Genomic DNA, 13,312 nt, shown 5'->3' with positions numbered 1-13,312 from the left:
TTGCCTCTGGATTCAATAATGTCGCCACTAAGTTTGTAGCAGCCTGCATGATATGCACACAGCATAACATAGGTAAAAAAGGTACCTATGGAAAGTGCACCCCAGCCAGATTACCCGTTCCTGCGACTGCAGATCGCCTACATACAGCTACCCAAGATAGGTGTATATGAATATTTGCTTGTACGCGTAGACCTGTTCTCAGGGTGGCCTTAAGCCTGGCCAGTATCTTCCCCCTGTAGAGACCACGGCCAAGAAAATTCTCAGTGAAGTTGTGTGTAGATATGGGGTCCCTGAGACCATAGAAAGTGACAGAGGAACCCATTTTACTGGAGAAAATTATAAAGGTGGTCATTGGATCAGAGGGGATAGAACAGGCTTTCCACACTCATTACCACCCCCAGAGCAGTGGTAGGGTAGAAAGAATGAATGGTACACTTAAGTTGCGGATACAAAAAGCAATGGAAGAAACAGGCTGTGTCCACCCCTTGCTTTGTACTCAGTCCGGGTAACGCCTAACCGGAAGTTGAGCCTTAGCCCCTATGAAGTTTAGTTTGGAAGTGTCCCCAAGACAGGCTTGTACTTCCCTTAGCAGTTACAGGCAATGCATGGGGACCTTACTGTCATGTCCGTGGCTGCGGGCTGTCAGCTCCAATCTCCCCCCTGACAGCCGCAGCCACGAGTCAGCAAGCGCTGGCCCCAGCCTCCTCCTCAGGAGACGCCAGCTCTCGCTTCCACTCACCTCAGCCGGATCCCAAAGGGACTTTGATGAACATCAGGCCGTGAGTACCCTGGACTATAAGTGGGGTCCAGCACCCTGCTTTGATGCCTGAGCGTTGTTGTTGTTTCCTAAGTTTGTCTATATGATGGCCTCCTAGTGTGTTCCTGTTCCCTGCATTCCATACTATCCTGGTCAAGTACTGTGATAAACAAGAGAAAAAAAGGAGTCCATACATATCAATATATGAGAAAACTAAACATCTTTATTAATAACATAAAATACATTAAATGACAAAGACAGAGAATCTAAAAATAAATCCTTGTACGGATCACAGATGTATACATTGAGTATATATATATATTTTTAATACACTGATAGTATGCACAATTACTGTAACTCAATGTAGCTCCAACATGGGGTGCATCAAAATAGGAATAATTTTAAAATATAAGTAGTGTAAAGAAGGGCAATGTGCCTAACTAAAAAAAGGCCTATAGTAACTAAAAAGTAATTGGTGCCTGGAAAAATGGCATAGAGCCAAATTTAAATCCAATATGTGCACTTACCCATGTATGGGAGATTGAATGTGACCCAGCGGTATAGGAGAGCGCCCCATGGTCAAGTACTGTGCTGAGCCAAAGTCGTGCCATGCTGTATACCACGCCTGTCCTGCTTCACCACGCCTGACGTCTGCTTGCTGCCTACTTCCAGCAAAGGCTGCCTTGCTACTGTCCGAGCTGCCACAGGTACGCTATACGAACTATAGACATTGACCTGCATCCTGTTGGCCAGCTGCCATACCGTCAAGGCGGTAAGGCCCAGTGGGTCCACAGACCCTTCTTGACACTTACCAAGTATTTTGGGGCCTTACAGCGGCATTTACAAGTGCTTAAAGGTGTATTTTCTTCCATTCCAGACCCTAACTCCACAGACGGTACACACACAATACTACCGGAGATTGGGCCGTCCTAAAAAAACACGTGAGGAAAAGCTTTGAGCCAAGGTTTGACGGGCCCTACGGTGTCCAGCTGATCACGGCCACTTCAGTAAAGCTTGAGGAAAAACCGACATGGGTCCATGCCAGCCACTGCATGCAGGTGCGGGAGCCTGGACCGTCTACCTCCTCTGCCTGATAAGACCATGTGCCTCAACCCTAAATTAACATTTGAAAGATGAATGATAATTGGGACAATAAGTGGACAAATGTAATGTCCCTCTTCAAAAGTGAGGCATGTTTTTGACCAATGGTGGGTGGCCAATATTACCAAAAGAGCAAACCCAACGACGATGGACTGTAGGCAAGAGACCCTAGGAAATTGGAAAAGGGTGAATGTGACGGCACTTAAGTTAAGGGATACCATTCGTTTTAAATGGAAAATTATCTACTGTTTGGGCCAGTATGATTTTTCTTTAACACTTGTAGGTCTAGTAGTTAAGAATGCACATAATATAGAAACGCTTGCTGAATTGTTTGGTAATGTAACGGCATGTTTGTTTGATGCTTAGGAATATATATTGTACAGTTGATCCTAGTAACCAGCCAGCATATAATAGTCCTAGACTATCTCACTGCTGCACAAGGTGGAATGTGTCAGGCAATTTGTCCTACCTGCCACTATATAGACCCACACGGCAACATGAAGTTAAGAGCAGAGCTCCAAATAGTAGACAAAATAAGCAGGAAATTGCTACAGAAACACTAAGAAAAAAGAGGTTTCATGGTGGGGGAAAATTTCTCATGTATAAACCCAGCTAATTGGTTTAGTGGGATAGGAGGATGGATCTCTGGATTACTACATATTGCAGCCCAGTTACTTAGAGTCTTATTGTTGCTATATCTCGCTTTTAAGTTGGCTAGGTGGGTAATAAGCAAATTACCCTTAAGTGTATGAAATGATGTGAAAACAGCCACCCACAGGCGAGTCACCGGGACAGAACTCCCGACCTATTAGTCCGTACAAGATGGAACAAAGTGCTACTGAATTTGATACAATACGAAGAGAGTGAAAACGCACATCAGGCAGGTGCTATCCCAGGGGGGAATGGAGTGAAGTTGGTAGGTGTAGTCTCCTGCACGGGTTGGGCACCAAACCACGGTGTCATGGCAATGGGGTATGTCAATCCACACCGCCGTAGCGGAGTAGCAGCTGGTCAAACGGAAAGTCACTAGGGCGCGAGTACCCCGCTAGCTGGCTTGTACCGGACTATCGGAAGTTGGCTTGTACCGGTGTAATGTTCGTGGCTGCGGGCTGTCAGCTCCAACCTCCCATGACAGCCGCAGCCACGAGTCGGCAAGCTCTGGCCCCAGCCTCCTCCTCAGGAGACGCCAGCGCTCGCGTCCACTCACCTCTGCCGGATCCCGTATTGTGCGCGTGCACGCTCGTGCCCGCTCTTAAAGGGGCAGCAGGCGCACCGGACCTCATGGACGAACTTTGACCCGTGAGTACCCTAGACTATAAGAGGGGTCCAGCCTCCTAGTTCTATGCCTGAGCGTTGTTATGTTCCCTATAGTTTGTCTATGCAAATGATCCCCTAGTGTTTTCTGCTCCCAGTGTTTCCTGTTCCTGTAACCTGTATCCTGATCTAGTGCCGTGCTTAGCTGTAGTCGTGCTGTACTGGATACCACGCCTGTCCTGCTTCTCCACGCCTGACGTCTACCTGCTGCCTAGTTCCTGCCAAGCTACTGTCCGTGCTGCCACAGGTAACCTATATAACTATAGACTCTGACCTGCGCCCTGTTGGCCAACTGCCTTACTGCCAAGGCGGTATGGCCCAGTGGGTCCACAGACCCTTCGTGACAACCGGACTATCGGAAGCAGGCGTGTGACGGACTCTAGGAAGCTGTCTTGTGCCAGACTATCGGAAGCAGGCTTGTGCTGGATAGCGAGACTTGAACACTGAAGTCGTCTTGGACTTGACACGGATAGTGCAATCGTCTCGGACACTTGACTTGGCTCAGACACCAGATACAGCTAGGGAACCTTTGAAGAAAAACACTGGGAAAAACACAACCATGCTCAGGCACTGGGGAAAGGGGCCTTCCTATTCCACTTCTAAGCACAGCATATAACTTAATTTGATTTCACGATTCTATAGTAAAACAGAATCGTGAGCAGCCCTCATGACGAATTACCGTAATCAAATAAATTCCATAAATCGTTTAGCCCCTGTTGGAATCAAATAGAAAAAAAACATTTGTATGCATCTGTAGGTAATTTAGAGGCATATGTAGGTACAGTGGGGCCCCTAATATATGCCCTTATAGAAACCAGACTGTGGGTGCTAATTCATTCCCTATATCCTTGAGGAAGTTTTACACGCTACTATCATTCTAAAAAACCCAAACTAAAGTATGATCTCCCCATTGGTCTGGCAAGATTATAAAATTTTATATGGTTACCATGTTGTCCTAGATTGCACATGTACAACTTAAGGCCTGGGGCCTGCCTCCAGATTATGATGCTGTCCACGGCAGGTGGGACAGTCACAATATAGAGTATGCCGGTTCCATATTATGTCTTTACAGATTTATGCTGCCCTGTAATATCTGGTTCTTCTCGGAAATCAGATGGGAGCTGATTATGTGTTGCATTGAAGGCAATGTTCTGTAACAAGGTGAAGATATGGGCTGCAATTTAGGGAAATAATAGAATGTGTTTAGACGCAATTTAGTTTGCTGCAGAGGTATGTAAGGACGATTGCCCCTTGCACATAAGCAAAATGATCAATATTGTTCATAAATAGAAATGGTCACTCAAAAACCAGGCTTCTCAACTTTATTTTACTGGGTCCTCACCAACCAGGACACGGTGATGTCTGGGCCTCGCCATCGGTGAAGACTCATACCAAAATTAAAAATGTATTTCAATTTGTCTTTCATTTGTTTCCTGGTATAACATTAAAATGAGCATAAAAAGAGTCAATTACATTGCTAAATCAAAGATTGGTGAAACCAGAAAAAGGCCTGTGCAGCATGTGCCTCACCAATAACTACTGGGCACTTCACCAGGGAGGGCCACCTCGCAGTTTCTGAAGTACTTTCCCATACACAGTGGAGGTCAAGCTCTCTTAGTGTCCTATCTTCTCCATACATTTGCATTTTTCAATGTGGGACTGGCTAACTCCACTACTATATTTACTTTTGTGTAAATAGGCCCTATATATGTAGTTCTAGCATCTATGTGGCTTTAGCGGATCTGTGTTGCTATGTACAAAACAGTGTGGCTAAGAAATAATTAATTTAGCAGTCAGAATAACTCCTTAAAGGGGTATTCCCATCCCAGACATTTACGGTGCATCTACAGATGCACCTGTGGGAGCCACACCTTTCTGAAGAACTTGGGTGCCTTGACTTCCATTCAGCCTGGTGAGGTGGTCGCTGCATCCGTGCAGAGAATAAATGCACATGTGTCTATGCATTTGCGTGGCCACCACTGCGTTCACTTTCTGTCTGGATGTGGCGGCTGCCTCACCAGGTGAGACTGGGATCTTACAATTTGGATCTCATATTAAAAAGTGTGGTGCACCCCAGCAGCCCTGCCCTACTTGATCACATATAGCCTTATATTTCACTATTTAACTGGAGCAAATCCAAGAAATTATTGTTACCTCTTGTAAATATATATATTTTTTTAGTAAAGTATAAGGGTATGTGCACATGCAAACTCAAAAACGTCTGAAAATACAGCGCTGTTTTCAAGGGGAAACAGCTCCTGATTTTCAGATGTTTTTTAAGCAAACTCGCGTTTTTCACGGATGTTTTTGGAGCTGTTTTTCTATAGAGTCAAAGTCTTTTTCGTGTGCGTTTTTTTACACGGCGTTTTTCAAAACGGCCGCGTAAAAAAAATGCCTCGTCGGAACAGAACGCTGATTCTGCTATTGAAATCAATGGGCAAATGTTTGCTTCTGATTTTTCGACCATTTACGGCTCGAAAAACGTCCGAAAATAAGCTTTGTGAACATTACAGAACATAATCAAGAGTCTGATCAGCTGGGTAGAAAGTACAGCTAAGGCTGCGTTCACATCTGTGTCAGGGCTCTGTTCCGACGGAATGGAGCCCTGACTGACACAATCAAAAAAACAGAGGTTTTTCCATTTCTATCACCATTGATTTCAATGGTGACGGATTCGGTGCAAATGGTTTCCGTTTGTCTCCGTTGTGCAGGGGTTCTGTCGTTTTGAGGGAATGAATAGCGAAGTCAACTCAGTAAGGACTCCATTCCAACGGAAAATTTCGACGGAACGTTGGAGCGGAGCCCTGACGCAGATGTGAACGCAGCCTAAGAGTAACATTTAAGAACCTGCTGAATGCTACAGAAGAGCCAGACATTGTATTATGTTGTTTTCGGATTTTCACTGATAATATTCAGTGTGAGAAGAGAATCTAATCAGGATTCTTCATTTCACCTCCTGTACTTATTCAGAAGATGTGTTTGAGCACAATCTGTTTTACTTTAATGCTCATATCTTACTTTAGATGTTATATCCTTGAGTGACCTTTTGACGATGATAAGACTTTTTTTATTTCCCTTTTTCTTATATTACTTTCTTCTTACCTTCAATACTACATTGAAAATGGCGATTGTGTAAATATTAAGAAAACCCTAGGCGGCTCATATTGTGAATAATTATTTTATTAGGAGTAAAAAAAAAATAAGACAATTTTTTATTTTTTTAGCTCTATCTGTGTATGCATCACATATTATCTATCTATCTATCTATCTATCTATCTATCTATCTATCTATCTATCTATCTATCTATCTATCTATCTATCTATCTATCTATCTATCTATCTATCTATCTATCTATCTATCTATCTATCTATCTATCTCATATGCATCTTATACCTATAGAACCCATAACTACCCGTCTATTGCACTTATGTAGACATATGCTTTACATAAACTTATGAGAGTACTTTTTGTTATTGACGTACTTACCAGAGTCGTGTTGCTATGTTAATGTACAATAACAGATATTACAAAATCATATTATCCTTTCAAATACATGGAGGTTTGGCACACAATAAGAGGCAAATATCATTTCTGTTTCTACTCAATTAGAAAAATGAAATAATTAAGAATTTTTTTCATCCATTTTTATAAAAATCTCTCACTTCCAAATTTTTACAGTTATCATTTTATAAGATTTGTAAAATGAAATGTACCTTAAGCCATCTTCATCTCTGTTGCTAGTGCTGTACATAAGACCCTTCTGCTCAGAGTTTCTGGATAACCCCTGTTCTTTTCCACTGTCTGAAAATGGCAATTAAAAGTGATTATTTTAAGCAGACTTGGAGCTTTATTTCCTAATATATATATATACACACATAAACCATGACTGCTTGAGTGTGTGGAGTTCTCACAACATAGTTTGCCCTAATGAAGCATTTTAAAAATCATCTCCATATGTCACTGTCCTTTTTATTATCCAGTCACTGTCGGATTTCTGGACCTCAAAAAATGAGCAGGGAACTTTGTGATGTGGAGTAGACTCAAGAAAACAGAATATATTAATATTATCTGTTTTGCATCTTGGAGATACACAGACACTGGCAAGGAGACGTAACTTTACAAAGTAGAGGGAGAGACATAAGAAGTGGTGATCTGTAAAACGACCTCCCTATCACTGTGTTGTGGGCTTATACTGTTAAAGTTGTGGATCAGAAAATACAGGAAATTTACTACCCGCTTCAGGTCTGCCAAACAAACCACAAAACATACACAAAAACAAACAAGTATAATAATCCTTAGGGAGTATTCAAAATGTGTTTGCAGTGTATGTTCGGCATATGCATTACGAAAGTTCCTGGAGCTACATAATACAAATCCATAGGGCCCCACTCACTCGATGGAGGCCAAAAAGTGTCCCTTTGGCATCCTTTGGACTTTTTTTTTTAACTCTATGGAATAGTGTAGTTGACTACGGTATTCCATACAGAAGCATCTATGAAAAAAAACAGTGGGCTACATATGACATTGTATCCATCCATTGTCTTCCATCGGGAAATCCTCCCAACATATAACGCCAATGTGCATTGCAAACGCAGTGTGAATAGACCCTTAAGGACTGCTTACATGTAGTAATTGTTAAGATTCGTAAAAAAAATGTTGCATTAATAATGATTATGGTCCAGTCTAAAGGCACAGAAAGATCAATGAAACTATAAAATCATTGTTGATCCAAATGTAAATGTTGATTGTCTGGAATTTACATTTCCAATACATATACCTCTATGATCAAACTTACATTCTTCAATAGCGGTATATGTCCAATGATCGTACATCAGAGACTTGGTCTTTCAACCATTGCTTATTTGTCGGTGGTTTGAAAACTTGCTCCGTGTAAATGCCCGATTTTTACCAACCACTCCAGTCCTTAAAAATTACATGAAAATTGCTACCCATCCAAGCACTGCAAAAGAAAATACAAAGACACACACAAATATATATGATATTCCTTACCCACTTCTACATAGCAAAATAATATTTAAAAAAACAAAAAAAACAAAAACAAAATGTAAACAATAAAATATATGATAATTCTAACAATCCAATCGTGCAAAAAAATAAGTCAAAATAAAATATATATTTCAACTATTGTTTGCATCATTGATCTTTTTGTGCATTTAGACTGGGTGACAATTGTCACGATCGCTAGGAAGCAAACAAATTGTAACGATTATTGCAGGCCTTTACCTTTCTCTTGGAAAGGGGGATTTACATGAACAATTACCCCCTGTACTCATTGTAAAGCAAAGATATCCTAAAAGCGAGTGATACATGAAAAAGACTAGATGATGGACCTAAATAAAAAATCTGGATATATACATACACTACACACACATATATGTATGTATATATATATATATATATATATATTTATATATATATTTATATACACTGTGCGAGTATACGACACTTGTTATTTATTTTTTACCTTTCCTACATTTCTCTTAATTGCATATTCAAGTAAAGCACAAAATAAACCTTGGATTAAAGGACCTTAAACATTTGAAGCCCAACAGGGAATATTTGCTTAAACCCTGAGAGCATTGCTGCCAGGATTATAGAACATTTTGAACACTATTCATTTTATTGCCAATGTTTAACTATATTTGTGTGCTGTAACAAACTGCTGATAAAAATATAATAAAACTTGTATTATGGCTATATAGTACTACATGGGATGTAAAACACAGCAATTTTTTATGTCGACCCCATAGATCCAAATAAAAATCTAACCGGATTTTGTTAAACGTAAGCTTATTTTATGTCACTGGAGGTAATAAAAATATTGTTTCATTTAGAATGCAGAGCAAATTCAGCTCCAGTGATTACTGTAGGTTTATTTCACTATTTATGAAGAATACTATATTGCCTGCAGAGTGCTTAGGACTCCCTATCTGTGTGGAACTGGCCTGGTTTAGCAAATCTGAGCATATTGAGCATGTTATTAGTTTACGTTAATAATCATTTATATGAATATAGTGTAGAGCACATATCAAAGGTTGCAATGGATTAGTGGATGTTATAGACATCATTTCAGACTGCATTGTCTTTGCAATAAAACCCGGTTCACAAGACAGGGGCTTAAGTGTCAAATTTAAATGTACCTAATAACTAATAAGAATTGTATACAGCGTGAATGTCATTCTGAATACATTTTATTGACTGAATGTTCTAGTAATGAAATTATAACAATCTTTTTTTTTTTCATCTGTAGCATATTTTAATCGGCTACGGGCAGCACAGGAGAGGATTTACTGTAATTCTGCTGCCATCTCAAGGTCAGTGGTGGTTTATTTTTGTCCCTGGTAGTTTTCTTTTTTTTCCTCCTAGATGGGAATATTAACTGATTTGTGCTATGAAATTTATTTTGATACATAGAAACAGATCAGGTGTGTACGTATCAAAATGAATGAGTGTGTGTATATATCATTTTCTTTTTAAGGATTACATTTACCTTTAGATTTGTTTTCTTACTTGAGTTTTATATATATGTCATGCTGATTCTGTAGAGATAAAAAAATATATATTTTTTAAAACAACATATGTATATAAGTAATTTTTTTACATAAAATATATTATTTTGTAATAAATCTATCACCTATCTCTCTATGTATCACATATCTAACTATATATCTCATACCTCTATCTATGCATCCATCTATAGCATATCTATGTATGGCATAAAGTGAAAAAAGGGTTGAATAAGCGTACAGACACATGTAGTGGCTCTTGTTCAGCCGAGGGGCGGACGTAAGCCATGGTGACACGCGGTTTTAATCCACAAGATTAATAGCAGTTACCTGCAAAACCACGCGGATATTAACAATTATTTGAAAACTGCGCCGATTTATGGTAAAACAAAAAATGTTGGTGCAGTTTTCGCCCGAACCTCGGTCTCACAGGGGCCACTACATGTGTCTGTACCCTTAAAGCCTGAGTCCATTGAAAACCAAATTCACGTGACTGCTGTTAGCGCCTCTAACCCCCATGTTGCCATCAGTGCTTCACAAAGCTTAGATGTAGATGTTTGTTGGGGTCCTTGCACTGTAGCGCTGATTTAGCTGTACATATGCCTACCTGTGACATGGAGGAAATCACTTACTAACAAAATAGCAGCTACCTAACACAGTTACCTAACATTGTATGTAGATTAAAACTGGAGAATCGTTATCGGGAATGAATGTTTCTTTTTTGCATAATGAAAAGTTATAAGATTTTCCAATATCCTTCCTATATTAATTCCTCACAGTTTTCAAGATCTCTGCTTGTTATTATTCAGTAGGAACAGTCATTGTTTCGGCCCCCTGCACACGGATGTGCCCGTAATGACGGCCGGTGATTACGGGCATGGCTGGCCGCAGACAGTCACCCGCATATCTGGGCCGTGCTCCCATTATAAAGTATGGGAGGACGGTCCGTAAAATCAAAAATAGGACATGTTCTATTTTTTGTGGGTCATTTATACGGCCCGGACACCTTCACGTAAATATACGGGAAAGTGTCCGTGGACAATAGAAATGAACGGGTCCGTACTTTGATCCGTAATTACGGTTCCTAATTGCAGATCAAAATTACGGCCGTGTGCATGGGGCCTTACTGCCAGTGAATACAATTCTGTCCATGGTCATGTGATGATCACACAGGTGCACGGTTTGTTACAGTATGTGTATCAGAGCTGTGTCTTCTAATGATCCCAGCACTTGTGTGCCCATCACATGACCATGGACAGAATTGTATCCACTAGAAGTAAAGCATAAATGTTCCTACTAAATAACAACTAGCAGAGATCTTGAAAACCCTGAGGGATTAATACAGAACGTATAATGGAAAATTGTATATCTTTTAATTATACAAAAATAACATTCATTTGCTGAAACTGGACAACCCCTTTAATGCAGATTGACCACTGGTAGACCGCAGGCAGGTGGTCAACGCTTCTAGTTATAATCGCATTATCACAGCAGAGAATTCCGGCATGGATAATATTTTTACTTTCTCTAACAAAGCTGGAAATAGAGACCTGCGGAAGGTTGGGTATGGTAACTTAATATTGTGCCAAAAATATGCTGTCCACACACGGCAACACAGAACCCGAAGGAGAATGTCTAGGCAAGACCAGTATGGCATGATACTGGTAGACTGGGTCACAAAATATCTGACACCCATGGCCTAGTGCACGGCAGCAGCACCCTATGGTTCTGTATTGCAGAGCCGTATTCTCCTATAGGACCGATGTTTCTAGGGGAAAATACCTCCATAATACAGCATGCAACGGAATATGCCACCATTTTTTTAATACACAATTTGCCTTAGAATGATTCAGAGGCATACAGGGGTACAGTAGAGCACATAGATATCTATGGGTGCAGATCCGTGTAACAGGGATCCGTAATTTACTCATATGCAACAGGCCGCAGCTTTATATGAACTCCCCTGTAATCCATTAGCTCTGAATTGGCATGTAGTTCCCCAGAGATATAGCAGAGAAAATTCAGTGCTTAGCAGAGTTTTTTTTGGACAACTACAGTCTGTGCATCACGGTGCACAAAATAAACAGTTCAATTACCAATTCAGCTCTGCTACATCTGTACCTTTCCGCTATGCAAAAAACAATAAATGTAGTTAATAATCTCATTTTATTTAATAGTGCATTTTGAATCTATGTCCCACCAAACAATGTAATTCTTTTTTTTATTAAATGATAGGACAAGATCCACAAACCCGCCCTGGCTGTTAGTTAAACACTTATTTTACTGCCAAGTATTGTCATCTTTGCAATGATTTTGTGTTGTGATGCTACTTTTGTTATTTCCATTTTTTTATGTTTACTAAAAACGACCTAATAAAAATGTGCAAAAAACAAAACAAAACATGAGATGTAAAAAATATTGTCCAAAAAAAGTTTTGCAGACTAAATTCCCAGCGTTCTGGGCGGCTGTAGATTAATGGTTAGTATAATACAAAACTGGGCCGAATGTCGCTTACACTTTTAAGAATAAAGACGCGTACGGTTGGCGGGAACGGACGGATTGCTTCGGCTCAGATTTACAGGTTATGTTTTCCCTCAAGACCAGAATTTGGCTTTGCCATGTTTGAGTTGTTTTCAAGATGTCAATGATTATTATGTATTCATAATGTATAAAATATAACAATTTCTCTAAATATTTGTAAAAAATATATCTTTATTTATTTTCTCTGTCTAAAATAAAAAATATTTACCTCTTGGTACATGCAAATTGGCACGCAGCACCGAACTAGTCACCTATTCTCGCCCTAATTTTTTTTAAAGGCCCCTAAATAAAAGTTTATTTAAATTTTTCATTTTTTTTTTTTAAATATCTGGGGCTAAAAAATTTCTTGTCTGCAAACTTCGGAAAAAAAACCCTGACTTCTCCGGGAACTCATTCCTCTCGGTAAGGACCTTCATCATCGTAACGCAAAACCTGACTTCTCCGGGAACTCATTCCTCGGTAAGGACCTTCATCATCGTAACGCAAAACCTGACTTCTCCGGGAACTCGTTCCTCGGTAAGGACCTTCATCATCGTAACGCAAAACCTGACTTCTCCGGGAACTCCTTCCTCGGTAAGGACCTTCATCATCGTAACGTAAAACCTGACTTCTCCGGGAACTCGTTCCTCGGTAAGGACCTTCATCGTAACGCAAACCCTGACTTCTCCGGGAACTCCTTCCTCGGTAAGGACCTTCATCATCGTGACGCAAAACCTGACTTCTCTGCAAACTCATTCCTCGGTAAGGACCTTCATCATCGTAACGTAAAACCTGACTTCTCCGGGAACTCGTTCCTCGGTAAGGACCTTCATCATCGTAACGCAAAACCTGACTTCTCTGCAAACTCATCCCTCGGTGAGGACCTTCATCATCGTAACGCAAAACCTGACTTCTGCAGGAACTCCTTCCTCGGTAAAGACCTTCATCATCGTAACGCAAAACCTGACTTCTCCGGGAACTCATTCCTCGGTAAGGACCTTCATCATCGTAACGCAAAACCTGACTTCTCCGGGAACTCGTTCCTCGGTAAGGACCTTCATCATCGTAACTCTTCCCACTTCCCAGCGCGCA

General features: G+C 40.5%; 1 long non-coding RNA gene across 4 annotated transcripts in view; it reads right to left on the bottom strand.

The window, feature by feature from the left end:
* Positions 1-13,312, bottom strand: part of LOC142661118 (uncharacterized) — a 246,350-nt gene that overhangs the window by 230,921 nt on the left and 2,117 nt on the right. For 3 of the 4 annotated variants that reach the window (XR_012850635.1, XR_012850634.1, XR_012850636.1), the window contains exons 2-4: positions 9,685-9,733; positions 7,969-8,133; positions 6,887-6,974 (exon numbers count right to left, since the gene is read on the bottom strand). This is a non-coding gene — a long non-coding RNA (uncharacterized LOC142661118). Of the gene's footprint in view, positions 1-739; positions 918-6,886; positions 6,975-7,968; positions 8,134-9,684; positions 9,734-13,312 lie in introns of all 4 variants that reach the window. The other variant, XR_012850637.1, reaches the window with a different exon arrangement.

The sequence above is a fragment of the Rhinoderma darwinii genome, chromosome 9 (genome assembly GCF_050947455.1).
Source record: "Rhinoderma darwinii isolate aRhiDar2 chromosome 9, aRhiDar2.hap1, whole genome shotgun sequence".
Taxonomy (NCBI): Eukaryota; Metazoa; Chordata; class Amphibia; order Anura; family Rhinodermatidae; genus Rhinoderma; species Rhinoderma darwinii.
Note: the sequence above shows the minus strand (reverse complement) of the source record. Positions and strands in the feature narration are given on the sequence as shown.